Genomic DNA, 24841 nt, shown 5'->3' with positions numbered 1-24841 from the left:
GCAATTGAGTGGGAGATGTATAAAAGAAAGAGACAGGAGGTCAAGAGAAAGGTGCAAGAGGTGAAAAAGACTGCAAATGAGAGTTGGGGTGAGAGAGTATCATTAAATTTTAGGGAGAATAAAAAGATGTTTTGGTGTAGGTGGTAAATTCAAGTGGTAAGACAAAGGAGGGAAAAATGGGAACTTCAGTGTAGGGCGCAAAATGGGGAGGTGTTAAGAAGTAGAGGTGATGTGAGAAGGAGTGGAGTGAGTTTTTTGAAGGTTTGTTGAAATGTGTGTGATAAATAGAGGGGCAGACTTTTGGGTTGTTTTGGTGGTAGGTGGTGTGGGCTACGTCGATCGATGGTTAGGGGAAATTGATTCGTAACTGTGAAGAGGCTAATCATATATGCTTTGCGGAAGTGGGAAAGCCGTCAAAGAAGCAGGTTGTGATGGTTTATTGCGTGGAATTGATTTTAAAAAGGTGTGAGTTCATTGTTTGTAACCTCTCCGGTTCTTCTCCGCCTCGGGACGCGCTCGGTCTCTCTCGCCGACTGGTAATTTGCTCTCGTGACCTGTGCTCTCTTCTCGGAGTGCCTGCGATGCTCGCTCCGGCTGGCAGACACGGCCTCTCTTGGCCCTGGGACTTTCGGGAGGATTGCATGTACAGGGCAACGCGGCGCGAGCGCCCTGGCGCCCGCGGAAGGAGCCCGTAGAGCCGTCGGCGCTGCGGCTCGGGCAACCGTCGGGGGGGTATCTTAGTGACTCGGGCGATCTAGTTGGGTAACTGGGTCGCCTGCTCCTCGCGCTTTCCGGTCGCGAATGTGCCGAATGATTCAAGCTTCGCAGGGCGAAGGGGGAGCGTAGCCGTGCCGAGCCGCCGCGAGCGGCTCGAGCGTCTGTGGATCCGCCTCGTGCGGCCAAGGGGGCGTCTGGACGCGTTGGATGTCTCGTGTTATCCGCATTATTCCTCTGTATCGAGTTCCCCTGATCTTGGTCCCTGGCGCGCTCGCGGCTAGCTGCGTGACGAGCAGTGAGAGCTGCGGCCGCGGCCTCGGGGGATATGCTTCGTGTCTGTTTGTTTCGATCCCTGGCTCGGATTCTCTCCTACGGCCCAGCCGTCCCTACCCGTTCGGGTGCTAGTCCTGGGTTCTCCTGTATCGAGTGCCACGGCTCCTCGTCTGAGCGCCTGTCCCGTCGCCGTCGGCTTCTCGTCCTGCGACTCGCTCGGCCGCAGCTCATATGCCGCTTCCGTGTTGCCCCGACGCTCCTCTGTGCCCGCCCCCTTCGGTGCCTCCACCCCTCCTGGGATCTCGCGCTCCGGATTATACTCAGCTATTTCGCGTGTACGCCTCGCTGCTCGTCCTTTTCTCCTGACCTCTCTTCTGGGTCTCTCTCTCTCATGGCCCTCACAATCGTGAGGCTCTGTGGCCCTGCCTGCGTCTGCTGTGCTGCTCCTCCCTCTGCTCTTGCTCTTCACTCCTCCGCCTGGCTCTTTCCGACTCCGCTGACTCTGCTCTTCCTCTCTCGCGTCTGCATCCCGGTGCTGCTGCCACCCTGATCTCCGGCCCTATTCCTGCTTTCGGTGACTTTCGCGTCCTCGTCTGGCTTCTCCTCCCGATCCTGACGCTCGTGCTGCTTGCTATCTGACTCGCTGATCTTCCTCTGACATACGCTCCTGCTTCTCTCTCGGATAACTCGAGCTCTGTAATTCGGTGTTTTCCACTTCTCTACTCTCCTTCTTCTCCTCTGGTCATCTGCCCTTGCTTCCGCCGGCTGCGCTTAACGTTACCTGCATCTCGTATGGCTCGCTCGCTTTGGGTATAGTCTAGGGCCCTCTCGCTCCCTCCATCTCAAGCTCCTCCTCATCCCTCTCCCGCCCTGTCTGACTTGATATTCTTGAACCTTCTAGCTCCTGCTGTCGCCTGGCTCCTCTTTGACTCCTTCTCTGCTCCACGGATATCTGCCCCTGATCTCGGTCTGAGCTGTGGCGCCGCCGATATCGGGTAGCTCGCCTCGCGCCCTGGGTATTTGCGTCATCGGGCGTTTCTCTCGGCCGTGTAGGCCGCGCGTAGAGTGGCCCTCTCCCCCTATCGTACTCTTTGCCTCTCTGCTGTCGACTGTGTGCCTTTGGGCTTCGTCGCTCTTGTAATTCTCCACGCTTCCGGGTTCTTCGGCGCTCGACTGCGCGGCGAGCCGCATCGCCGCGCCGGCTCATCCTGTATCGCGGAACATGCCGCTTGACCTTCCCCTGCCGCGCAGTCGACTTCGGTCCCGTACTATGTCGGTAGCCCGCGAAAGCACCCGCATGTTTCTTCCGAAGACGCGCACGTGTCCTTGTGCCGGATCGCCTCTCTCCTGTCTCTCGAGCGGGTCGCGCGCTCTCGGCCGCGGGCTGGGCTGGTGGACCGCGCCTCCTGTGTGTCGAGGATCCCCCGCGGGACCCCTTGTAGGGGATGGGGTCTCGCGGATAACTTCGCTGCGTCTGGCTGTAGCTTGGGGGGTATATATTAATACCCACACCGCGGGCGTACTCGCGTTGTCCCAGCTCTCGCTGCGAGCGCGGCCCGCGGCCGTGGTTCCTGGCAGACGCGAGAGCTGGATGGCCGGGGTGCTGCCTCGCGCAAGGAGGCGTCGAGTGAGTCCAGCGTCGCCCGTAGCGACGCCGCGTCGGGAGGAGGGCCATCGTCGGGGACGGCGCTACCGAAGCGACGGTCTGGATCCGCTCGCTCACGACTCGCCGCGGTACGCGGCGCGCTTCTCAGCTTCCGGACCTGTCGTGTTGCCGGAGGCCGCGCGTTGGGGCGGTCGGGGGGTCGTGACCCTGAGGCACCGTCGGTAGCACGGCGGAGCGAAGGGCGCCGCGCCGTGCCACTTTGTTGCGCGCCGGCCTCTGCTGATAGCAGCCCTGCCGCAGGTTCCGGCGGGGTCGCTGGCTTGGGACGCGCCGGGGGGATCACTGCGAGCCGTAGACGCTCTGCCGCGGTCCGCAGGCAGAGCGGACTTGGAGTCGCGCGAGTAGGGCGTCGTCGGCAGGCTCACCACTCTGGCGCGCGGTCCAGGGGACGCGCAGGACCGACGGGCGTGTGGGGGCGGGCGGACAGTCGCTGGACGGCGCGGTCGACGACGGGGCGAGCTCGAGTGCGGTCAGACTGCGCGAGGGGAGCGGATCCTGTCCGAGAGCCGCGCTGGCCTCCTGGGGTCGAGCCAGCGCCGCTGGCGCAGAGGAGGGGAGGGATCATGGCACCCGCGGAGTCGCTCCGCGGCGTGCGCAGAGAGAGTATGGCGCTGGAGGGGGAGCCGCAGCGAGGACGGCGTCCGTCGAGATCGGTGGACTGCTCGCTCGGCAGGAGTCCCAGCGCACACGGTCCGGAATCGGACGAGCACGATCAGGTGCGCGAGGTCGGGGCGCAGGCTCGGCGAAGCGGTCGGAATAGGCGCGGCACTAGCACGAGAGGACCGCCGTAGCCTATCGTGGGCGGCACCGAGGAAGCGCGGGCCACAAGAGCCCTGGCGAGAACGGCGACTGCGGGCGCGCGCCCGGGGCGAGAGGAAGCCAGCCCGGCGAGCGGAGGCGCAGCCGCAACGCGGCACTCTGAGGGCCTTCCAGCAAGCGGGCCCTCGCTGGTCGCGGACCGGGATCTCGTACCTTGGCGGAATAGTCCCATCGGCGCAGCGCCGCGATCGCGGCGCGATGTGTCCCGTCCACGACTGTGGCGCGCCGACTGCGGAGGAGCGCGGCTCTGGTGCTCGGCTGCACGCTTTTTCTCGGACTCCTGGTCCCCTTTGTAACGACTCGCGACCGCTAGCACGGCGGTAGAAGATCGCAGGCGCCGCCGCCACAGAGGCGAGGCGCGCTGTGGCGCGCGACCGGCGCCGGGAGAGAGGAATCGAGCGTGGGCTGCAGGAGGTGGAGCGATCGGGACTACCTAAGCCTGCTGGAACCGGGAGTCGGGCCCCGCTGCGCGTGTTCCGGGGATTCTCCGCCGTCCGTAGGGTCGGCTGTCGCGAGTCCTGTATTTGCGCGAGTGTGCAGCGTCGGGAGTCTCACGGGTGAGCGCGCGGGGGCCCACGGACGGCAGGGGCGTGCGAGCGGGAGCCCACGGCGGGCAGCGCTTACGGCGTCGGGGCTATGCAGGGCGCGACGCCGGGCCTAGCGGCGATGGTCCCCGTCGCGGTATCGCAGCGGCCGTGGAGCGACGTGGGCGCTGCGGCGTCCGGGGAGTGGCGCAGAGCGCGTGCGCCCCAGACCGGCGCGCCGATGGCGTCGCCGAGCCTCAGCCAGCAGGCCGCGCGCTGTAGGGTGCTCCCCGCGACGCCGCAGCGGCGGTGGGGTAGCTGATCTACTCCTCTCTGGATCTCGCTGTGCCCCTTCTCTGTTGGCTCTTCTCTCTCTTTTCCCTTCTTGCTTCTTTCTTCCCTTCCTGCTTGCTACTACTACTCCTTCTCTGTCTCTCTGACTCATCTCTGATCCTCCTTCTGCTCTCTTCCTCCCGTCCTGCTTTTCTGACTTGATCTTTGCTGACTGTCCCAATCCTCCTCATTCTCTCCTGCTCATCGCTTCTCCTTCCTATCGCTCTCTGCTCCCTGTCCTGACGCGCTCTCATCCACCTCTTTTAGCTCACCCTCTTGGGGTTCGAAGTTCACCTGCCGCCTTCTCTGTCTATTCGCTTTCCCTTGAGAAGATGACCTCTGCTCTCCTGTCTGCAGGGCACCTCCTGTCTTCTAAGTGCGTACAGAAGGCGATGCGTAGCTACTCGCTCGAGGGTCGGTCGCATTATGCCCGGGCGGTCAGCGGGAGGAGGACGCCGCGACGGCAGCGGTCTAGCTCGAACTCGGGGCCGGCCGGCGCGAGGAGAGGCCGCCAGAGGAAGGGCCCGGTGGCCTGCGCGCCGGCGCTCGTCGCGCAGGGCGGGGGCGGGAGCTGAGGCCAGCGGACGTCGGCGAGAAAATGCCCGCGGGGCGTGTGCGGCGAGCTCGCGCGGTGGTCTGGTCAAGACGCGTTGGGTCGGTCGGCGCGTAGTGCAGAAGGAGAGGGCGTTAGACGCGACCGCTACGCAGACGCAAGAGAAGAGGGAGTGCAGCAGTGATGTACGCACGAGCGACGCGAGTCGCGGCCGGAATACCCGCCAGCGGGTCTCGACGCGCGCGCCGGCCGCCTCGGAACCCAGCGATGACGTACAGCGCGGACTCGACGAACGTCCGGATCGACGCGCAGCTGTCGCGCCTCGTGAGGCCGGGTCCGCCTCCCCCTCTCACTGGCTCTCTCTCGTCTCCTCCTACTTGCCTGACTTCTTACTGGATGAGCTCATTCTAGCTCCTCTCCCGTCTCCTCTCTTTGCTATATTCGGTCGGCTCTCTCCTCCTGCTATCCTCGTTCTTGGCTCTCTGTCCTGACTCGATCCTTAACTTTCTTCTTCGTCTGCTCTCTCACTTTGACATTCTCTGCTGTCCGTTCTCCTCGCCTCTCTCTCCTTGGCCTTCCGTTGTCTGGATCTTGACTGACTGCCTCCCTAGTCTCTGGATCCGGCTCTGTCGTACGATTCCTGTCTCCATCCCGTTTCCGCGGGGTCCCCTCGCGCGCGGAGCGGACAAGGCAGACGCGTGCTCAAATCTGCGATGCCTGGCTGTGCTCTCCTCGCCAGCATCTCGGAGGAGGTGCCAGGCTTCGACATATGGGCTTGCGCCGTCGACCGGGTCGGCTCGGGTGCGGCTCGGCCCGGCGCGCCGCCGCGGCGCGGGTGGGCAGCTGGGCTTCTTCCGGCGGGTTCCCGCCAGTCGGCGCGCGTTTCCGTACTCACGCTCTGTATACCAACGTGACTGTACTCCTCTCCTCGTTCGCCTCTGTCCTGGCCTGCCCTCTTTCTGGCTCATGCGTGGATCTGAGTCCTTCTCTGCTGTCCTGTGCTGCCGCTCTCTTCCTTCCCTGCTTTTCCTGCTCTTCTTGTCTCTTGTCCCTGCTCCTTCCTACTCTCTTCCTCTCTGTCTCTGCTGGCTCTCTTGGCTCCTCTCTTAACATCTGCTCCTTTCCCTTCACCTGACTGACGGTGTCTCCTCTCTCTCTGTCTCTTCTCCTCTCCTTCTTCTTAATTCTCTTCTCTGGCTACTCTCCTGGATCTACCTCTTTCGCTGACTGCTGATCCTGTGAACTAGTGCTATGACTCCGCTGCTCTGCGCTCTGGCGGGCACTTCCTTGGTCTTGCGGAGCATCCTCTCCTTCTCCTCTCGCTCGGCCTTCTTCGCCGGACGCCGAGCTCTCCTGATCTGAGTTATCTGGATGAATGCTTCCAGTGGCTGCCCCTTGCTAGTAGCTTTGCCCTATACTTCCTTCTGGTTCGGTATCGCCGCCCTCTGGCCCCTCCTCGCTGGGACCTCTCTTGGGCCGTGATTTGGCTCTTCCCTGCTGCTTCCGCCCGATTGCGTGATCCGTGGGTCGGCTTCGTCGCGCGCGGTACGCCTGCGACTTCTGGCGGCGAAGAGGAGGGACCGCACGTGCGCTAGGTCGAGCCGCTGCCGCGGTCGGCCTAACTCGCCCTCTGCCGGACAGGTCTCGCGGGGACTGGCTTGGTCCTCGTGCCGGACGGTATGAGCGGGTCGGAGCGAGCGCTGGTGGCGCGCAGCGAGCGGCCCACTGCTGGCGCGGCGCGGCAGCGACATCTGGAGCTGCGCCGCGCTGCGCCCGCGCGCCGCGACGTGCTGGATTAAGCCTCGTCGCTGGATCTGCTCCCTATGCCCATGCCTGCTCATCCGCAGCGCCGCCCGGGAATGTTCGCCTACTCTTCTTTCTTCCTCTGCCCTTCCCTTCTGCCTCTTGTTTTTTCTGCCCTCTCTCCTCTCTCCTTCTTTGCTTTCCTTCTCTCTCTCTGGTCTTTTCTTCTCTCTCTTTCCTGCTGCTGCCCTACCCTTGTACCTCTCTCTCTTCTTTCTCCTCTCTATCTCCCTCTGACTCTCCTTCTTTTCCTTTCTAACCCCTTTCCCTATTGCTCTCTCTGATTCTCTCTTTCCTCTTGCTTTGACCTCTGCTCCCTCTTTCTTTCTCTCTCCTCTCTTGACTGCTGGTGTCCCTGAACTCCTTTCTCTTCCTTATCTCCTCCTCCTCTCTCTTCTTCTGGTTGTTCTTTCCTCCTCTCTGTCTTCTCCCGCCTGCTCCTTCCTGCCGCTGACTCTCCTGGGACTCTCTCCCTCTCCTCTCTCTCTTTATAATCCCTCCTCTCTGTTCTGACTCTCTTGATTCTATTCTTCTACTTCTCCTTCTGGTCTCCTTCTCACTCACGCACCGGTTTACCTCCTCTCTTCTCGTACCCTGTGGACCTTTAACTGACTTTTTTTCTCTCCTGTGCTCCTTTCCCTTCTCCGTCCTTCGTTCCCCTCTGTTTTTTCTCCTTTTCTTCCCTCCTCCTCTCCTCCTGATCTCTGGTTATCTCCTATTACTTTGCCTTTCGACCCCCTGCTCTTCTCTCTGCACCTCCTTTATCTCTCTTCCTATACTCTGTATCTGCCTCTCGCCTTGCTCCTCTGGCTTGACGTCTCGTTCCTCTCGTCTGTTTGCCCTTCTCCTTTCCTCCCTGTCTCCTTCATGCCCTGTGCTGCGTCCTCCTCCGCCCTGCCCCTCACTCTCTCATGCTACCCTCCCCTTCTGCCTCTTCGCGCTTCTCTGTCTCTGCCTGCTCCTATTTCTCCTCACTCTGCGGGGGCCGCTCGATTGATCCTGTCATTCCCTACTGTCCTCCTCCCTCATTCTTGCCTTTTATAAAGCTCTGACCGCTGTTCTAGGGCGCTGACGCATCCTCCTCTTCCAATCTGACGGGAACTCTTTTTCTCTCTCATTTCTCTTCTCACTGACTTGCTCTGACTCTCTCCTCTCTGACTCCCCTGTCTTCTGCTCGTGCTCTGGCCTCTCGCGGTTCTCCTATCTTGATCGTCTCCCGCTCCTCCTTCTTGCACTGTCTTGGTCTGCCCTTGTCGCGGCTTTACCTCATGCTTTTCCTATTTCTCTGCTGCTTCTTCTCTTCTGTTTCTCCTTGCCCCCCCTGATTCTCCTTTTCCGTTGTCTCTCTCTTGTCTCGTCTCCACTCCTGTTCCTCCCTCTTACTTTCCTTCTTCTCCCTCTTCCTCTTCTGCCCCTGGTGCCTCTCTCTCTTTTCTTCACCTGAACAACTGAATCTCCTCCCTCGGGATGACCGCTCTCCTCTCTGGGGTCCTGCCTCTGAGCGCTGGATTGATCATCGGTTTATCCTTGACTCTCTTCTTTCTCTTCTCTTATCTCGTCCGCTCATTCTCTGATCTCTTTGCTCTTTAGGGCTTGTGCTCTCTACTTTCTGATCCCTCGCCTAGTTGCTCTGCTGGGGTTCTTCAAGCCTCGCCGCTCGCTTGCCTGCCGGCGGTTCCTTCTCTCTCACTCCGCGGGTTCTCGCTGCTTTCTTGCGCTTCTGACCAGCCTCTGGACTCCCGCCTTCTATTCCTCTGACTCTTCTCCCCCTGGACTTTTGACCTCTCTCTCCCGTTCTCCCTTTCTCTCTCTTCCTCGTCCCCCATGACTCTGTCTCACTTTCTCTTCCGCCTCTCTCTTTGACCTCTCTTCCCCCCCACTTTTTCCTTCTCCTTTTCTCCCCTTGATCTGTTTGCAGATCTATCTCTCTCGCCTCTTTTGACTTCCTCCCTGCTTCTCCCCTCTCTTCTCTCTACCTTCCATTCTTCCCGTGATCCTCTTACTGCCTCTGCTTCTCCTCCCCTCCTCCTCTCTCTGCCTGTCCTCTTCTTCTTCTGCTTTTCTCTCTCTTTTCTCCCCCTTGCTCCCAGTTTCGTTTGCGCATCCCTTGGGCTCTGTCCTGATTTTCCTGACTGCCCTACGCTTTTTATTGTTCTGCCTATCTGCCTTCTCTCTCCTATCCTGGCCTGCCGCCTACCCTCTTTCTCTCGTTTACCTCCTTCCCTATTGCTCCTCTGCTCCTGTTTTTCTCCTCCTCTCCTCTTCTCTTCTCTTTGGCCTCCTTTCCCCTTCTGCCTGCTCCTCTCTCCCTACTCTCTTTTTTTGGACCTTCTCTGCCTGTGACCCGTTCTCCTCTTCTCTGACTTTCTTCTTCTGATCCCTTTCCTCTCCTCTTGTGCTCTGATACTCTGGACCTCGTCTCCTGCCGCCTTCTCTCTGCTCCCTCTTCTGACCCCTCTCTCTCCCTTCTGTTTCTTCTTTCTCCTCTGATCTTATATCTCTCTTCTCGCTGAACTCTCTCTGCTCCCTACTTTCTCTCTAATTCCCTCCTTTACTCTTTGACTTCTGATCCTCTCTCCTTGGTCGCCTCGCTTCCCTGACTCCCTTTTCTCTTCTTCCTGCCTCTTGACTCTGACTCTTCCGCTCTCTTTTTCTGACCTTTTTTGGCTTATTCATGCTTCTCTGGGACACCCTGACAGGCTCGCTTGAACTCCTTCCTTCTCCCCTCCTCTTCTTCTCCTGGACTCTTCTCCCCTGACTCTTGCCTGAGTCTCTCATATCTCTTCTCCCCGCGCGCTGCCCGGCTTCCTCTCCCCCTCTCTCTGACGTGACTGCGTCTCGCACGCTCGGGTACCTTGCTCCCTTCTGTACTCCTGCTGACTCTCTTCTCTAGCTCCACTTATGACCGTCTCGCCTCCCATCCCGTCCTCCGTTTCTCTCCCGTCCTGCTCTCTCCCGTCGGCCGTATCGCTCTGATTATCTTGACCTCGCGGAGCTGCGGCGGCCTTGCTCTCTCTCGCGTGGAGCCTTCGTCTAGCCCTCATGAGCCGCGGCCCCGTGCTTCCGTCCTGCTGACCTCGCTACCCCCCCCTGATCTGGGTACCGCTCTCTTTCCGACTCTCCGGCTTTAAGGAGGGCTCCACTCTTTCGAGATCGCGCGCTCTGTTCGGATCCATCCGCCGGTCCGACTGACCTATCCCACTCCCACGGGCGGAGTCGGCGGGCAGTTTAGTGCTCTCGCTAGGGGATCCCGGATAAGTCAGCCGGCGCAAAGGGCGGGACCCGCGCGGAGGAGGGAGATACGCGACGGTGACGCGTCGCCCTGTGCGGTAGCGCTGCGCCTACTCTCGGTTAGCACAATCCCTCGCGCCGGGTCCGTCGGGCACGACCCCACCTCTCTTTTTCCTCTGTTCTGAATCCCGTTCCTGACGCTCTTTCGAGTCTGTCTTCTCTTCTTGCCGCGCATCATGCTCACCTGCAGCTACTTCTCAGTTCTCGCTGTTGGTGACCTCCTTTGCTTTGCCTCTCTCCCTCTCCTCTCGCTCTCTCTTCTCCATCTCCCTTTCCCTTCTTCCTTGACATGTGCTGGTCTCTGATATCTCCTGACCTGACTCTGCCCCACTTTTCTCTGACTCTTCTGTCTCCACTCTCCTCTCCTCTGGTCATCTTCCTCCTTCTCTTCTTCTGGGCTCATTCCCCTGACTCTCTTTCCTTGATCTCTCCTGGGTTGCTCATCTTGCCATCCTTCGATCTTGCTCCTTGTTCACTCCTTCCCCGCGCTCCGTCCGCTTCGGCCTCTTCTCCTCTCGCTACACCTACTCGCCCGTTCTGCTTCATTTGCTGTCTGCCCTCTCTTGGCGCCCTCGCTGTCTCTGCCTACTCCTCATCTTCACCACTCTATATCTGCCTATTCTCCCCTCGCTCGGCCCTCGGTGTCCCTGGATCTTCTCGGTTGTCCGTCGTCAAGGCTTTGGTATCTGGGCCTCCGCCCGTCCTCCTCTGCTCCTCTGAGCTCCCTGTCCCTCTGTGCTCGCGGCTCTCTCTGGGGTCCTCGTCTTGACGCTTCTCTCTCTGTCGGCGTCGCTGTCCGCTTTGTCCTCTCTTTCTCTTCCTCTTTATCTCTTGCTCTCCCCGCCCTCTTTTGACTTCCTGACTGCTGACTCTCTGCAACTGGCTGGACTTCTCGTCTCTCCTTCTCTCTTGCTCCTTCTCTTACTCTGACTCTCGTCGCTCTCTTCTGACTCTGACTCGCGCACTCCCGCGATTAGTCTAGTTCCCTCTTCCCTCTTTCATTCTTACTCTCTGCTCTGCACTTTGCCTCTCTTCTCCTTCTTTTCTCTCTTCCCCTCTTCCTGTCTGCTGATCCTCAATTCTTGACTTCTCTCAGTGGTCGCCAGTGATCCTCATTCGCTCTCTCTACGCTGGGTCCTTACCTTCATCTCGTGCCCTGGATGTCTTCTTCTCTATCCGCTCTTCTATCCCTCGCTCTCTCTGTTTATGCTTCCATTCCTTCTCTTCTCTCTTCTTCTGCCCCCCCTCCTCTGAGTCCTCTATCTGACTCCTCTGGTCCTGATCTCTCCTGAATCCTGTCTCATTTTTTCTCTCCCTCCCGTCTCCTCGTTCTCCTCCTCCGCCGCTCCTGCTCTGCCAGTCCTGTGCTTGCCTCTCTCTCTCTTGGCTCCCTCTCTTGCTCTCCCGCTGTCCTTCCTCTCTGTTTCAACTGTTCTCGATCTCTCTGCCGTTGCTGACCTGCTCTCCTTTTCTGATCCTTGCCCCCTCCTCGGCTCTTCTCTGTCTCCTCCTTTGCTTCCTCTCCTTTCTTCTCCTCCTCTCCTGTTTCTGATTTGCCTCTCTTGACCTCCTCTTCCTTCTCTTCTCTGGACCTCTCCTCTCCTTTGGCTTCTTGCCTGTGCTTTTCTTCACTTTCTTGTCCTGCCTCTCTCTCTCTCTCCCCTTCTCTTGCTACTTATGGTCTCCCTGTGGGCCTCCGTGTCCTTCTCTCGGTCTTGATTTCGCCCCTCTGATCTGCTTTCTTCTCTTTTTCTCCCTGTTCCTGCCGGATGATTTATTGACCTCTCCGCCCTCTCCCTCTCTCCCTATTTTCTACTCTTTCTCTCTTTTCTCTCCTCTGACTCCCTCTCCTCTTTCACGTTTCTGACTCTTTCCTGCTGACCTCTGCTCTCTCCTTGGCTGACTGCCCTCTCTGACCTCTCCTTTCTGCTTCGTCCGCTCTCCTTTCTTCTCTTCTCTCTGACGCTCTCTCTGCTCTACCCCTGCCCTCCTTTACTTCTGACCCTCTGATCCTCTTTCTGCCTCTCTCTTACTTGCTTCTCTGTTCTACTCTCCTCTCCTCTGCCTGGACCTCTTCGTCTCTGGTTCCTCCTTACTGCTTGACTTCTTCTGCTGACTGAATCTCTCTTCCCGCTCGTTTCTCTTCTCCTGTCTCTATTCCTCACTGCCTCCTTCGCTCTCTCTTTCTTCCGCTCCTCTTACCTTTCTGTCCCTGATCCTGACTCTCTCCTATCTTGATCCTCTTCTCTTATTGTTTCTTTCTCTCTCTGCCTCCCTCTCTCTGGCTTCTTCCTTTTACTTCTGGATGACTTCTTCTATCTACTCGTCTTCTCTTTTTGCTCTTCCCGCTCTCTTCTCCTCGATTTTGACCCTTTTGACTTGTTACTCTACATGTGCTTGCTGACTCCCCCTGGGTCTAGCTCTTACCGGGACCATCCCCTGTGGGATCTGCTTCTCCATTTCGCTTGCTCCCATCTCTTCTCTTCCCTCGTCTCTGCCTATGTTGATTTTTCACTTGCTCTGCCTGACACTCTCTCATCTCTTTTCAGCTCCTCTGTCGCTTTCCCGGTCTGCCCTTCCCATACTACGTGCTATGCTTGCTCCCTCTTTTCTCTGTCCCTCCTTCCTCTGATCTCATCTTTGCCTTTACCTCCTCTGTGTTCTGCAACCTCTCTCTGAACTCTTCCCTCTTCTGGACCCATTGCCCTCTCTCTCTCTGATCTGCCTCTGACCTCTTTTCTCTACTGTTCTTTTTTTTCCCCTTCTCTCCTCCCCCTGCTATCTCTTTTATTCGCTTCCTTACCCTTCCCTCTCCTCTCTCTCTACTCTCTTCTCTCTCTGTTTCTCTTTCTCTCCGTTCGCTCCCTCCTCTCTCCTGTCTCTCTGGCCTACTCCATGTCCTCTCTGCTTCTATTCCTCTCTTCTTTTCTCTGTGTTCCTTCCCTCCTTTATCCCCCACTCCCCTTCCTCTTTTCTGCCCTCTCTCCCTCTCTGGACTCTCTCTCTCTGCTATGATCCCCCTCTTCCCTATGCTCCTCCTCTCTTTCTGACCTCCTCCGCTCGGCTTCTTCTTTGGCCATCCTCCTCCCTGCTCTGCCTCTCGATTTCTTCCCTCTCCTTTCCCCTCTCTCTCTCACTCTGCTGCCCCCCTCTGATACTTCTCTTCTCTCTCCCTCTTGGTCCCTCTCCGCTCTTCTGACTGCTTCTCTTTCTCTTTTCTCCGCTTTGCCCTATGTCGTTTGTGAGCCCTCTTTCCTGACCTCCCTGCTGACTTGCTTCCAGAGCCACGCTTCCTTGACTCATTTTCTGATTGTCCTATCTCTTTCTGCCCTTCTTTCCCCTCTCTTCTGATCCCCCTGACTTCTATTGATTCTTTGTCTTCTTCCCTTTCTTGTATTTTCTTCTTGTCTCTTTTCTCTGCTGATCCTCTTCGCTGCCTGCCTGATTTCCTAGCTGACTCTCTCTCTTTATCTGCACTTCGCCCGCTCTCCCCTCCTCTTTTGACCTCTCTCTTCGCTCTGATTTCTCTCTTTCTTCTCCGCCTCTCTGCCTCTCTGCTTATCCCCTCTGCCTCTCTCTGTTTCCCTTTAATCTGTCTCTCCTTCCTGATTCCCTTTTCTCTATCTTCTTTCTCTCTGTGACTGGCTTCCTCCTGCTTCTCCTTCTGTTGTCTCTCTTCCTGGCTGCTGTCTGCTTCTCTGGTGTCAGACTTCCTTCTCTGTGCTCTTCTTCTTCTGTCCTCCCCTTCCTCTCCCTGCATTTCCCTGATCACCATGTTCCCGCATTCTCTTCTTCCCGCTCTTCTTATCTGCTTTACTTCCTCTCCTCTCTCTCTCCTTCTACTTCTCACCTCCCTGCCTTCATCTGATTCCCGTTCGCCTCCCTCTCTTCACTGCCCTCGTCTCTCTCTCCCCCCCATTCCTTCCTGCTTTCCCCTTCTTTTCATTCATGTCTGTGACTCTCTGACTCTTATTCTCTTCCACTTTCTGTTGTCCCTCCTCTCTCGCCTTCCTCTCCTCTGATCCTTCCTCTCTCTCCTTGATGTATCTTCTCTCGTTCCCCTCTCACCTGGGACTCTCTCCTCTCCTCTTCCTTCTTTCCTCTGAATGACCTTCTTCCTGATCTGCTTGATCATTGACACCTTTGCTTTCTCCTTCCTTGCTCCCTACTCTTGCTGCTCCCTCCTGTTCTCTCCTCTCTCTCTCTCTACTCCTTGTGACTTCTGACTTTTTCCTTCTCTGTGACTACCTGCTTTTCTTTCTCTCTTCTTCTCTGACCTATCTTGCTCTCTTCTCTCTCTGCTTCTATCTTGCTGTCTCTCCTCTCTCTCTCTCTTGCTGAGCTGATCTCAGTTCTTGCTCATTCTTTCCTCCTCCTCTCTCCCTGTCTCTGATCTTCCTGAGTCGTCTATTGATCTCTTGCTCCTTGTACTTCCGCCTTCCTCTGCCCTTTTCTCTCTACTCCTGACCTTTTTATTCCCTGCTCGTCTCTGACTCCCCTCTATGATCTATCCATCCTCTCTTCCTCTCGCTCTGCCTCCTCTTTTCTCTCTCCTGCTTCTTACTTTCTCCTCCTTCTCTTCTTTGCTTGATTTTCTCTGCGTCCTGCTCTTCTTTCTTCTCCCTCTGACTCCTCTCTCCTTTCCTTCCCCTCTCTGTCTCGTGACCTCTGCCTTTATCCTTTCCCCCCATTCCCTCTCTTTTGACTGACCTCTCCTTTTGGACTCCCCCTCTCTCCTTTCTCTTTACCTGATTCTCTTTCTCTCTCCTTATCTTTCTTTCTCCCTCTCCCTTCTCCCTCTTCTGATCGTGCCTCTTCTGACTCTGCCCCCTTCTTTTCCCGCCTCTTCTCTTGCTCCTCCTCCTCCTGCTTCTGAGTCCTCCTCCTCCATTCTTGCTTTCATCTCGCTCGTTTACCTCTGATCTTCTCCTATCTCTCTGATCTTTGTCCCTCTTCTGGATGACTTCCCCTCTTGGGATGACTTCTCTCTTGACCCTTCTCTCTCTTGGTCCCTCTCTGCTTCTCCTGTTCTTACCTTCTCTTCCTTTACCTCTCTGCTCTGGCTCCTCCTCCCTCCTCTTGACTACCTCTCTGGCTCCTCCTCTCTTCCTCTTTCTCCTCTCCTTCTTTCTTTCCCTGTTTCTGCGCTTGTCCCTCTCCTTCAACTCCTCTCTCTTTCCTCCTTCCTGTCACCTAGCCGTGCCTTTCCTTCCTTCATTGGGTGGGGGGGGCTTTCTGATTCTCTCTTTGGAGATCCTCTTTCTCCTCTCTTGCCTCTCCTGTCACTCTACTCCCTCTTCCTCGCTCTGCTTTCCTCTACTCTTTCCTCTGATGCTCTTCTCTCTTGACCTCTCTCTTCTCTCTCTTCCTCTCTTTCTTTCTGACTTCTCTGTGACTCTCTCTTGTTTTCTGGTTTCTCCGCTCCCCTTTCTCTCTGACCCTGACCTCTCTCTGCTTCTCATCTCTCCCCTTCTCTCTCTTCTGACTCCTCTCTTCCTTTCCCCCCTCTTACTCTTCTCTTTGACCTCGATCCATTCCCTCTGCTCCTCCCTGTCTGCTTTCCCCTCTTGCTGACTTCATGAAGTCTCTCTCTTCTTTTCTCTTCCCCTCTGCTCTCTGTCTTCCTCTCACTGCTCTTGTTGCTTCCTTTTCTCTTCTTCTCCTTGACCCATTCTCTCCCTGTTCTGCTTATTTCTGACTCCTCTCTCCTCTCCCTTGACTGCCCTCTTGCTTCTGACTGACTTGTATATCCTGCTGCCTTATCTCTCTCCTTTCTTGTCTCTACCTCTCTTCTCTTCCTGTTCTTCTGGTCTTTCTGCTGTTCTCCTTCTCCTCTCGCTCTGCCTCCCTCCTTCTCTCTCCTCATTTGTCCTGTCTCTCTTCCTTCTTCTCCTCCCTGCTCTGACTCCTCTTTGCTTGCTTCTTCTTTGTCTCTTGAACTTGCTCTTGCCTCTCTCCTCCTTCCCTCCCCATCCCTTCCTTTCTCTTTCTCTTTTCTCCGCCCCTTCTCTTCCTGGCTCGCCCCTCTTATGTCCTGTATCTCCCTCTATCCGTCCCGCCCTTTTCCTCGCTTCTCTTCCTCTGATCCCTGCTCTTGAACTTTCCCTGACTCCTCCCTGTCATTCTCTTCCTTATTTTCTTCTTCTGACTTCCTTCCTGCTGTGACTTCTCCCTCTCTTGCCTTTACTTCTAGTCTCTCTTCTCCTACCTCCTCCTCTTGCTGCCCTGCCCTGCCCGCTCTGGCTCCTCTCCTTCTGTTTCCCTCCCCTTCTCTCTGTCCTTTCTTGCCTGGTCCTGCTGACTCTCTTCCCTGACCTTCTCTCTTCTAGACTTTTCCCTCTCTCTCTCTTCTTCTCCCTATTGGTCCTCTCTCTGCCTATCTCTTTGACTCCTGTACTCTCCTCTTTCGCCTCACCCTCTTGCCTCTTCTATCACTGCCTCTGATTTGTGGGACTCTCTCTCTCTCTCCTTCTCTGATTTCGCTATGTATTCGTTGCTTCCTCTCTCCCCTCTACTCTCCCTCACCTCTGGCTTCCTCCTTGCTCTACTAGCCCTCTTCTACTCCTCCCTCTCTCTCCTCTCTTCTCTCCTCCCCCTTCTTATGCCTCTCTCTCTTTCCGTCTTTCTCCTCTTCTTGTAACCCTCACTCTGACCCGTTCTGACCGCTCATTCCCTCTTCAATCCTCTGTCCCTTCCTCTCTTCTCTCTACTCTTCGCTTTTTGATTCTTTTCTGCTCTCTCCTCCCTCTCTCTTTTTTTCTCTCATCTTTCCTTCTCTGCTCCCTCCTGACTGGCCTCTGACTCCCTACTCTGTCTTTACCTCCTCTCTCCCCTCTTCTCTCCCTCTTCTTTCTGACTTCTCTCTGACCTCTTTTCTGTTCTGACTTCCCTATCTGGTTTCCTCCCTCCCTCCTTGACTATCTAAATGCCTTGCTCTCTTCTCTTACTTTGACTCTCCTCTTTATTCCCTCTACTTCTTGCTTCTTCCTCTGAACTCTCTTTATCCTCCCTTGACTGTCCTTTGTTCTTTTCTTCTCTCCTGATCTCTTCCTCTCCTGCGGACCCTTCCTCTTCACCTCTCTTCTCTCCCTTCCCTGCCTCATCCTGACCTACTCCTGTTGCTCTGATTTCTGTTCTCTCCTTTCTGACCCTTCTTTTCCTCTGCTCTCGGCTCTGACTCTGCTTCTGACTTCTGTTCTCCCTGACTCCTTATTACTTCCCTTTCTCCTCTTCTTCTCCTTTCTGCTCTTCTCTGCTCTCATCTGAATTCCACTTTGTTCTATTCTTCTGACCCTTCCTTCTGTTTTTCTCCCTCTTCTCTGCTTCTGGGGCACTTGCTCACCTATCTTCCCCGCTCTTCTACTGCTCTCCTTTCCTTCCCCTGACCTCCCTCTGACTCTGGCTTCATATCTTCTCTGTGACCTCTCCCTCCTTTCTTGATGCCCTCTCTTATCTTCCTATGTCTTTCGATGACTCTTTCTTTCTGGACTTCTCTCTTTTTTTCTCTGCTCTTTTTTCCTCTCTCTCTATTGTCATCTCCTTTCTCCTCTCTGCTGACTTCCTTCCTTGGACTGCTTTGTCTCCTCTTTATCCTCTTCTTTCTTCTCCCTCTCTCTCCTCCCCCTGTCTTCTTCGCATTCTCCCCTTACCTGCCTCTGACCTCTTCTGTTTGCTCTTCTTTCTCTCTCTCATTCACTGGACTCATCTCTCTGTTTCTTGCCTTATTCTCCTTCGCCTCCTTCCTCTCTTCTTCTCTCTTACTCTCTCCTCTCTCTCTTTCCTGGGCTGCTGACCTCTCCTCTCCTATTCCTCCCCTACCTCTCCTCCTCTTCATTCCTCTCTTCTATCCTCTCTTTTCCCTCCTCTCCTCTCCTCCTCTTTTCTTCTCCTCATATTCTTCTCCTCATCTCTCGCTTATTTCACTTCGACTTCTGACTTGCGCCTCCTCCTCTCCTGCTTCTTGCTCTCCCTCTTCTCCCGACTGTTCTCACCTCCTCCCTCCTGCTCCTTCTTTTCCGACCTGGCTCTACTCTTTCCTATCCTGCTGTCTGTCCTCTTCCCTCTCTCTTGTCTGCTCCTTTCCCCTCCTTTTCTTGCTTCTGACTTGCCTTCTCAGTTCTTCTCTGACTCTTCTCCTCTTGCCTCTCTCTCCCCTCCTCTGGATCTTTCTTTCTCGGCTTTTTATATACCCCTCCCTGCTTCTCGTCCTCTGCTCTGCTCTTCTGACTGTATTGTTTTGACTGTTGGTATAGGTTAATTAAGGTATGTTATGATTTCATGGTGAGATGCCTGAGGATATTGGTGGAAATGGGGCTTGGCGGGCATAGTGCCCATTGTACAAGGCAAGGGGTATAAGAGTGAGTGTCAAATTACAGAGGTATACACGTTTGTTGAGGTATTCTTGGTAATTATATGGGAGGGGTATTGATTGAGAGGGGAAGGCATGTACAGAGCAATCAGATTGGGAAGGCAGTATGGTTTCAGAAGTGGTAGGAGCAATGCGTGCAGCAGGTGTTTGCTGTGAAGAATTTATGTGAGAAATACTTAGAAAAACACATGGATTTGTATGTAGCATTTATGGATCTTGAGAAGGCATATGACAGAGTTGATAGAGATGCTCTGTGGAAGGTGTTAAGGATATATGGAGTTGGAGGCAAGTTGTTCGAAGCAGTGAAAAGTGTTTATCAAGGATATAAGGGGTTTGTGCGTGTAGGAAGAGAGGAAAGTGATTGGTTCTCAGTGAATGTAGGTTTGCTGCTAGGGTGTTTGATGTCTCCGTGGTTATTTAATTTGTTTATGGATGGGGTTGTTAGGGAGGTGAATACAAGGGTTTTGGAAAGAGGGGCAAATATGCAGTTTGTTGTAGATGAGAGAGCTTTGGAAGTGAGTCAGTTGTTGTTCGCTGATGATACAGCGCTAATGGCTGATTCATGTGAGAAACTGCAGAAGCTGGTGAATGAGTTTGGTAAAGTGTGTGAAAGAAGAAAGTTGACAGTAAATGTGAATATGAGTAAGTTTATTAGGTACAGTAGGGTTGAGGATCACGTAAATTGGGAGGTAAGTTTGAATGGAGAAAAACTGGAGGAAGTGAAGTGTTTTAGACATATGGCAGTGGATTTGGCAGCGGATGGAACAATGGAAGCGGAAGTGAAACATAGGGTGGGGGAGGGCTCGAAAGTTCTGGGAGCCTTGAAGAATGCGTGGAAGTCAAAAATATTAACCCGGAAAGCAAAAATGGGTATGTTTGAAGGAATAGTGGTTCCAACAATGTTGTATGGTTCCGAGGAGTGGGCTATGGATAGAGTTGCGTGCAGGAGGGTGGACGTGCTGGAAATGAGATGTTTGAGTACAATTTGTCGTGTGAGGTGGTTTGATTGAGTAAGTAATGTAAGGGTAAGAGAGATGTGTGGTAATAAAAAGAGCGTGGTTGAGAGAGCAGAAGAGGGTGTTTTGAAATTGCTTGGTCACATGGAGAGAATGAGTGAGGAAAGATCAACGAAGAGGATATATGGGTCAGAGGTGGAGGGAACGAGGAGAAGTGGGAGACCAGATTGGACGGGGAAAGATGGAGTGAAAAAGATTTTGAGTTATCGGCGTGTGAACATGCAGGAGGGTAAAATGCGTGCAAGGAATAGAGTGAATTGGAACGATGTGGTATACCGGGGTAGACGTGCTGTCAATGGATTGAACCAGGGCATGTGAAGCGTTTGGGGTAAATCATGGAAAGTTCTCTGGGGCCTGGATATGGAAAGGGATCTGTGATGTCAGAGCATTATTACATGACACCTAGAGACTGAGTGTGAACGAATGGGGCCTTTGTGTTCTTTTCCTAGCGCTACCCCACACACATGAGGGGAGTGTGTTGTTATTCCATGTGTGTCGAGTGGGAGACAGTATGAATTATGTACATGGGTATATATGTATATGTCTGTGTGGGTACATATATGTATACATTGAGATGTATAGGAATGTATATTTGCGGGTGTGTACGTGTATGTACATACGTGTGTATGTGGGTGAATTCGGACATTCTTTCGTGTGTTTCCTTGCGCCACCTCGCTAACGCGGGAGACAGCGACGAAGCAAAATAAATGAAATATAAATAATAAATAAGTAAATATATATATATATATATATATATATATATATATATATATATATATATATATATATATATATATATATATATATATATATATATATATATATATTATTTTTTTTTTTATTATACTTTGTCGCTGTCTCCCGCGTTTGCGAGGTAGCGCAAGGAAACAGACGAAAGAAATGGCCCAACCCCCCCCCCCTACACATGTATATACATACGTCCACACACGCAAATATACATACCTACACAGCTTTCCATGGTTTACCCCAGATGCTTCACATGCCTTGATTCAATCCACTGACAGCACGTCAACCCCGGTATACCACATCGCTCCAATTCACTCTATTCCTTGCCCTCCTTTCACCCTCCTGCATGTTCAGGCCACGATCACACAAAATCTTTTTCACTCCATCTTTCCACCTCCAATTTGGTCTCCCTCTTCTCCTTGCTCCCTCCACCTCCGACACATATATCCTCTTGGTCAATCTTTCCTCACTCATCCTCTCCATGTGCCCAAACCATTTCAAAATGGAAATATATATATATATATATATATATATATATATATATATATATATATATATATATATATATATATATATATATATATTTTTTTTTTTCAAACTAATCGCCATTTCCCGCGTTAGCGAGGTAGCGTTAAGAACAGAGAACTGGGCCACTGAGGGAATATCCTCACCTGGCCCCCTTCTCTGTTCCTTCTTTTGGAAAATTAAAAAAAATTGAGAGGGGAGGATTTCCAGCCCCCCGCTCCCTCCCCTTTTAGTCGCCTTCTACGACACGCAGGGAATAAGTGGGAAGTATTCTTTCTCCCCTATCCCCAGGGATACTTATGTATATCTCGCTTTTTAAACCAGGTATTCCCAATCATCAGTCCTTTTTCAGCACATAAATCTACAAGCTCTTCACCATTTCCATTTACAACACTGGACACCCCATGTATACCAATTATTCCCTCAACTGCCACATTACTCACCTTTGCATTCAAATCACCCATCACTATAACCCGGTCTCGTGCATCAAAACCACTAACACACTCATTCAGCTGCTCCCAAAACACTTGCCTCTCATGATCTTTCTTCTCATGCCCAGGTGCATATGCACCAATAATCACCCACCTCTCTCCATCAACTTTCAGTTTTACCCATATTAATCGAGAATTTACTTTCTTACATTCTATCACATACTCCCACAACTCCTGTTTCAGGAGTATTGCTACTCCTTCCCTTGCTCTTGTCCTCTCACTAACCCCTGACTTTACTCCCCAGACATTCCCAAACCACTCTTCCCCTTTACCCTTGAGCTTCGTTTCACTCAGAGCCAAAACATCCAGGTTCCTTTCCTCAAACATACTACCTATCTCTCCTTTTTTCACATCTTGGTTACATCCACACACATTTAGGCACCCCACTCTGAGCCTTCGAGGAGGATGAGCACTCCCCGCGTGACTCCTTCTTCTTCCCATTTTAGAAAGTTAATACAAGTATATATATATATATATATATATATATATATATATATATATATATATATATATATATATATATATATATATATATATATATTTTTTTTTTTTTTTTTTTTTTTGCCGGTCTCCCGCGTTTGCGAGGTAGCGCAAGGAAACAGACGAAAGAAATGGCCCAACCCACCCCCATACACATGCATATACATACGTCCACACATGCAAATATACATACCTACACATATATATATATATATATATATATATATATATATATATATATATATATATATATATATATAAATATATATATGTATATATATATATATATATATATATATATATATATATATATATATATATATATATATATATATATATATACATATATATATATATATATATATATATATATATATATATATATATATATATATATATATATATATATATATATATATATGTACAGAGCATCAGATTGGGGAAGAGCAGTGTGGTTTCAGAAGTGGTAGAGGATGTGTGGATCAGGTGTTTCCTTTGAAGAATGTATGTGAGAAATACTTAGAAAAGCAAATGGATTTGTATGTAGCATTTATGGATCTGGAGAAGGCATATGATAGAGTTCATAGAGATGCTTTGTGGAAGGTATTAAGAATATATGGTGTGGGAGGCAAGTTGTTAGAAGCAGTGAAAAGCTTTTATCAAGGATGTAAGGCATGTGTACGTGTAGGAAGAGAGGAAAGTGATTGGTTCTCAGTGAATGTGGGTTTGCGGCAGGGGTGTGTGATGTCTCCATGGTTGTTTAATTTGTTTATGGATGGGGTTGTTAGGGAGGTGAATGCAAGAGTTTTGGAAAGAGGGGCAAGTATGCGGTCTGTTGTGGATGAGAGAGCTTGGGAAGTGAGTCAATTGTTGTTCGCTGATGATACAGCGGTGGAGGCTGATTCATGTAAGAAACTGCAGAAACTGGTGACTGACTTTGGTAAAGTGTGTGAAAGAAGAAAGTTCAGAGTAAATGTAAATAAGAGCAAGGTTATTAGGTACAGTAGGGTTGAGGGTCGAGTCAATTGTGAGGTAAGTTTGAATGGAGAAAAACTGGAGGAAGTAAAGTTTTTTAGATATCTGGGAGTGGATCTGGCAGCGGATGGAACCATGGAAGCGGAAGTGAATCATAGGGTGGGTGAAGGGGGCGAAAATTCTGGGAGCTTTGAAGAATGTTTGGAAGTCGAGAACATTATTTCGGAAAGCAAAAATGGTAATGTTTGAAGGAATAGTGGTTCCAACAATGTTGCACGGTTGCGAGGCGTGGGCTATGGATAGAGTTGTGCGCAGGAGGGTGGATGTGCTGGAAATGAGATGTTTGAGGACAATATATGGTGTGAGGTGGTTTGATCGAGTAAGTAATATAAGGGTAAGAGAGATGTGTGGAAATAAAAAGAGTGTGGTTGAGAGAGCAGAAGAGGGTGTTTTGAAATGGTTTGATCACATGGAGAGAATTAGTGAGGAGAGAATTAGTGTGTCAGAGGTGGAGGGAACGATGAGAAGTGGGAGACCAAATTAGAGGTGAAAAGGTGGAGTGAAAAAGATTTTGAGTGATCGGGGCCTGAACATGGAGGAGAGTGAAAGGCGTGCAAGGAATAGAGTGAATTCGAAAGATGTGCTACACCGGGGTCGACGTGCTGTCAATGGATTTGAACCAGGGCATGTGAAGCGTCTGGGGTAAACCATGGAAAGTTGTGTGGGGGGCCTGGATGTGGAAAGGGAGCTGTGGCTTCGGTGCATTAATACATGACAGCTAGAGACAGAGTGTGAACGAATGGGGCCTTTGGTGTCTTTTCCTAGCGCTACCTCGCACATATGAGGGGGGAGGGGGTTGTTATTCCTTGTGTGGCGAGGTGGCGATGGGAACAAATAAAGGCAGACAGTATGAATTGTGTACATGTGTATATATGTATATGTCTGTGTGTGCATATATATGTGTAAATTGAGATGTATAGGTATGTATATTTGCGTGTGTGGACGTGTATGTATATACATGTGTATGTGGGCGGGTTTGGCCATTCTTTCGTCTGTTTCCTTGCGCTACCTCTCTAACGCGGGAGACGGCAACAAAGCAAAACAATAAAAAATAATGAAATAATAATAATAATGTATATATATATATATATATATATATATATATATATATATATATATATATATATATATATATATATATTATTTTTATTATTATTTGTATGATTTTGCTTTGTCGCTGACTCCCGCGTTAGCGAGGTAGCGCAAGAAAACAGACGAAAGAATGGCCAACCAACCCACATACACATGTATATTCATACACGTCCACACACGCAAATATACATACCTATACATCTCAACGTAAACATATATATACACACAGAGACATATACATATATTCACATGTATATAATTCTTACTGTCTGCCATTATCCATTCACATCGCCATCTCGCCACATATGAAATAACAACGCCCTCCCCCCTCATGTGTGCGAGGTAGCGATACGAAAAGACAACAAATGCCACATTCCTTCACACTCAGTCTCTAGCTATCATGTGATAATGTACCGAAACCACAACTCCCTTTCCACATCCAGGCCCCACAGAACTTTCCATGGTTTACACCAGAAGCCTCACATGGCCTAGTTCAATCCGTTGACAGCACGATGACCCACATCGTTCCAATTCACCCTATTCCTTGCACGCCTTTCACCCTCCTGCATGTTCAGGCCCCGATCACTAAAAGTATTTTTCACTCCATCTTTCCACCTCCAATTTAGTCTCCCACTTCTCCTCTTTCCCTCCACCTCTGACACATATATCCTCTTGGTCAAAAGAGGGCAAATGACAGTTGGGGTGAGTGAGTATCATTAAATTTTAGGGAGTATAAAAAGATGTTTTGGAAAGAAGTAAATAAAGTGCGTAAGACAAGGGAACAAATGGGAACTTCAGTGAAGGTGGCTAATGAGGAGGTGATAACAAGTAGTGGTGATGTGAGAAGGAGAAGTAGTGAGTATCTTGAAGGTTTGTTGAATATGTTTGATAATAAAGTGGCAGATATAGGGTGTTTTGGTCGAGATGGAGTGCAAAGTGAGAGGGTTAGGGAAAATAATTTGATAAACAGAGAAGAGGTAGTAAAAGGTCTGCGGAAGATAAAAGCCAGCAATGCAGCGTGTTTGGATGGTATGGCAGTGGAATTTATTAAAAAAGGGGGTTGACTGTATTGTTGACTGGTTGGTAAGGTTATTTAATGTATGTATGA

Source organism: Panulirus ornatus, chromosome 27 (assembly GCF_036320965.1).
Source record: "Panulirus ornatus isolate Po-2019 chromosome 27, ASM3632096v1, whole genome shotgun sequence".
In the NCBI taxonomy this organism is placed as follows: Eukaryota; Metazoa; Arthropoda; class Malacostraca; order Decapoda; family Palinuridae; genus Panulirus; species Panulirus ornatus.
The sequence above is the reverse complement of the archived record's forward strand: the minus strand, read 5'-3'. Positions refer to the sequence as shown.